The sequence below is a fragment of the Lupinus angustifolius genome, unplaced genomic scaffold (assembly GCF_001865875.1).
Source record: "Lupinus angustifolius cultivar Tanjil unplaced genomic scaffold, LupAngTanjil_v1.0 Scaffold_577, whole genome shotgun sequence".
In the NCBI taxonomy this organism is placed as follows: Eukaryota; Viridiplantae; Streptophyta; class Magnoliopsida; order Fabales; family Fabaceae; genus Lupinus; species Lupinus angustifolius.
Genome location: NW_017727913.1, coordinates 20,014 through 24,648, shown reverse-complemented (window position 1 = coordinate 24,648; position 4,635 = coordinate 20,014).

Sequence of the window (4,635 nt, the reverse complement as noted above, 5' to 3'; positions counted from 1 at the left end):
GAATTTAAATTTCATAAATAAAATCCAACACATTCTTGTGTGAACATTAATAAAAGCAATATAAAATATGGTACCATTCAACGATGGTGTACTCATATGGCCTTCAATATTTGTGTATATGAGTTGCAGCTTTTGTGTAGCCTTATAAACCCTATTTTGCTGTAAAGGGAGTCTTGTTTGCTTCCTATATTGGTAGGCAATGCATGTAGGAGACTTTATTTCTAAGTCAGGCAAACCGTTAACAAGATTGTACAAATTTATGAAGATTAGAACATCATGGTGAAAGTGGTCTAATCTTCTGTGTCAAAGCATTGTACTTATGTCTTCTTTGTTATTGAAGTTTGCTCCTCTTTTATCAAATCCAAGGCAAAGCTTTTGCCTTTCATTTGAACTTTGAACACCACTTTCCTTATGAATCTTTAATTATGCAATGTTTGTCTTCAAGCAAAACCTTATAGCCTTCTCCAACAAATGAGGAACACTTAAAAGGTTTTGATTAATTTTAGGAAGATATAAGACATCATGAATTAATTTCAAATTTGTGTATCCTTCAATTGTCACTGTTCCTTGGCCTTTTGCAGCAATGTATACCCTATTTTCAATTCCGACTTTGGAAATAGTAGTTTGTCAAGCTCTATGAAAAGCTCTCGATCATAAGTCATGTGGTTTGTACAACCACTATCAATGAGCCAACATTATCTGGAACTATTGGTGGTAAAGCATGATACTGCAAACAATTGCTCTTATTGTGGTTGATCCTCACCGACCTTAGCTTCTCCTTGTTGTTGTTGAGACTTGCATATCTTTTTTATGTGCTCTAATAGACCACACTTATGTCATCTTACATCTGGCATCAACCAACATCTTTTTTGTGGATGATTACTTTTTTTGTGGTAAGAGCAAGATGGAAAGACTTCATTATTGCAATTTTGGTTATTGTACTTGTTGTTTGTGAAACCTGCATGTTTGTGGTTATTACTTTGCCTTTTTTTGTCTTTCCAACCACTGTTATTTTGTAGTTAGGTTTGGAAAGCACTCTCCATAGATCCTTTTTGCCTCTAAAGTCTCTTTTCTTCTTATGCATGTAATGCATTCAACACTTCTGCCAATGTGATGTTTGACATATTCTCAGACATTTCTAGAGATGAAATTGCAGCTTCATATTTTTCAGGAAGTGTAACTAGAACCTTTTGAACTATTCTAGAATAAAAAAATCCAGTACCAAGAATTCTTACATTGTTGGCAATGCCTAGAAGTTTATCAGAATAATCTTTGATTGTTTCTAAATCTCTCATCCTTTACATCTCAAATTCTCGGATCAAATTAATCACATGCATCCCTTTGACCCTTTCATCTCCCTCATATTCTTTCTTCAAAAAATTCTTCATTTCACAAGTTGTTTTCAGTGTCATTATTCTGTTAAAAATTATGGATGAAACAACTGCATATAGACATGCTCTTGCTTTGGACTTTCTTTGCCTCATCTCATTCTCATTTTTAATTTGTGCAAAAGTTGGATTGTGTGGAAGAGTTGGAATGACATAATCTTGTTCAATAGTTTCCCACAGATCATTAGCATCCAAGAAAGCTTCTATTCTAACAGTCCATACATGATAATTTTTTCTAGTAAACACTTAAGGTGAAAATGAAGCAGACACTACTTCTGAATTCATGTTGACAATTTTAGGCAATAGAAGGTAATAGTGTTTTGGTTGTGTTTTGTTTGTGTTTGTTCTCACAGATCCCTCAAGATATAACTTTAGATATCAATTTGTTGGTTATGTAGTAGGAAAAAGTATAGAGAGAAAATGTGTTATGTAAAAGACTTGATTTTATTCATCAACAAAACACATAATTTATACAGCATGAAAAAGAAAACTGATACAGAAAAAATAAATTTCTACATTAATAGCATAATGGGTCACATAAATGCTCAAACATAATAGGTCAAATATTCCTAACAACCATATTGGCTATTTATTGCCTAATGAATACAAATGTAACATATTCTAAGTCATATTAATCAAAAGGTGCATTAGGTGTTTATTTGGTATTGATGAAAATTTATAGTTTTTACTTAATTTTTAAAATATAAGGTTAAAGTTATAGCACAAGTATTATGTTTGGCTATCTAGGAATGATTTTATATTTAATTTTGTTCAAACATGAACAAATTATATTATGAATAAATTACAATCCTGCAATTTATAATCTTGTAGTTTATAAATTAAAACTAAGAACTTAATTTATGTGAAACACACGCCAAATATATTATGTTTAAGATTATTTTGTCACCCCCAAATGAATCATAAGATTCAGAAGACCTTATACCTTCTAGGAGAAAAAAACTTTTGATAGTGTGTGAGAAAGAAAAGGCTAGAAGAGTTTGGTGTCATGGAAGATTCACTATACCTACTCTTTAGAAAAGAAGGAACGAAATAATAGAAATTAAGAAAAAATATGCTTATAAGATGAAGTTGAGGAGGTAGAGGAAAAATAAGGTAGAAATGTCATCAATGGAGCAAAAATTTAAAATTTTGCTAAAAAATGTGATAAATCAAAACAACTAAAAACTAAATGTGAAGGCATTGACAACTCAATCTACTTATACATCAAAATATGTTTCAAGTATCGATAATGTAATTTTATTTTTGTTCTTCTCCAAATGAAAATTATCTCGGTTATAGAAGTATTGATTAGTTTCGTTGTACAAGTATATTTAGTAGTTTTACCATATTTTATCAATGACTCTTTAACCTTTATACATGTTAAGTACTTTTAATACATTTGCTATATATTAAATGTGATGTTGACATTAATAAAATCTATGACAATAGAATCATGTGTAATTTAATAAAAAAATGTTCTTAATAAGAAAGATCATTACAGATTAAAAAATACAACTTTATGGTAAAAAATAGGTGCTATAACTTTTGGTTAAAAATATATGTTATAACTTTTGAGAAAAAGATGTATTTATAGTCTAGGAGTTTCATATGTTATTATTGTGTCACCTTTCATATTTAATAATCATTGACTCCTTAAACAAAGTAATTCAATTAATGATAGATGATATATTAACTGTGTATAAATTTTTATACTAACATTGAATAAATATTTTTCTCATACCTTTTTGGTATAACCGAATGTATATCCTAATTACCCTATGAGTAAGAGGGTGTGGTTGTTCCTCCTAATAAATGTTGCTCTCCAAAATCAAATATTTGACCTTTAATTATCTGACGATCCAGTAAATTAATAAAGAATTTAATAGAGTAAGAAGGAGTACATTTGATTTTGTCTAGTTTTTTATAACCTTTTTTTAGCTCATTACCTCAGCATTAAGAAAATCATTGTTTTGGGCTGACCTTTGTTTATCGAAAAGAAAAAATGGAAATACTTGTTTTTAATAAGAAATTTTTTAAATTTTAGAAGTAAAAAGGACAATCCATGCTTTTATGCAATGTTTAATTTTATTTCTTTTCTCAATTTATCATTACTAAGAAACATATAATAAAATTATTTACTCAAAAGCTATAAATGAGATAAGTTTTTTATTTAAATGACCAAATTGAACAAAGATCCTAAAATCTATGCACTACATTGTAAAAGATTTTTCTACATCAGTTTGCATTATCCAACATTCTTAAATATTACTTTATTTAAGAATTAATGATTATTAATATATATCTAATGAATAATGTATTGAGAGTGTAGAAAACTCTTTTATTATTGGTACACACATTGTTTTCTCTGAACTAAAATTCATTACATTTTATCATCTACAACAGCATATCATGTATCAAAAGTGTATTAAAAGTGTAAATATTTTGCTAGTCACAAGGAGGATAATATTATTATTATTATTATTATTATTATTATTATTATTGTTGTTGTTTTATTTAAGTTATATAAATTTACTAACATGTATACATACTTGTCTTCTTGGTAATTTTACTAACATCAATTTATATAGTATGTTTTTCAAATTTAAGCAAAACAATGATTGCTTAAATTGACTAATAGAGAGAACAAAAGTTTATATATATTCTTGCAACCTTTCTTACTATTTAACTCGTAAATATATATATATCTTCAAAAACAATTGATAAATATATTGTTTTCCATCCAGGGAAAAAATTATTTTAAAACAAATAATATTTTTAAGAAGAGTATTAGAATATTTAAAAAATACAAAATAAAAAGAATTAGAATTAGAGTGGTAATAGGCATTGTTATTGAGATTTTTTTATTGTTAACATTTTTGCTTTATCTTTGCTTAGTTACTTAAGAATTAAAGGTGATTAGTTTGACGGTTTAATTTGCCTTTCATGTTTTAGGTTAATTAATAATTTTTTTTAACTTAATTATATTCATCACACATTTTTTCATAAAAAAAAATACACTTATGTCCATAATTAGAGTTGATTTATGTAAAAATAAAATAGAGATAGATGATTTTTGTAATTTCAACTTATTGATATTAGCGTAATTTATTGGAAATTAATGAGTATGGGCTTAGGTCCATTTTAGCATTTGGGACGGATGGCCTGGTGGTCTACCAATTATAAAAAATTGGAAGGGGCTAGGAATATTGATCATTATATTCTCCCAACATCACACCATTTATTACAT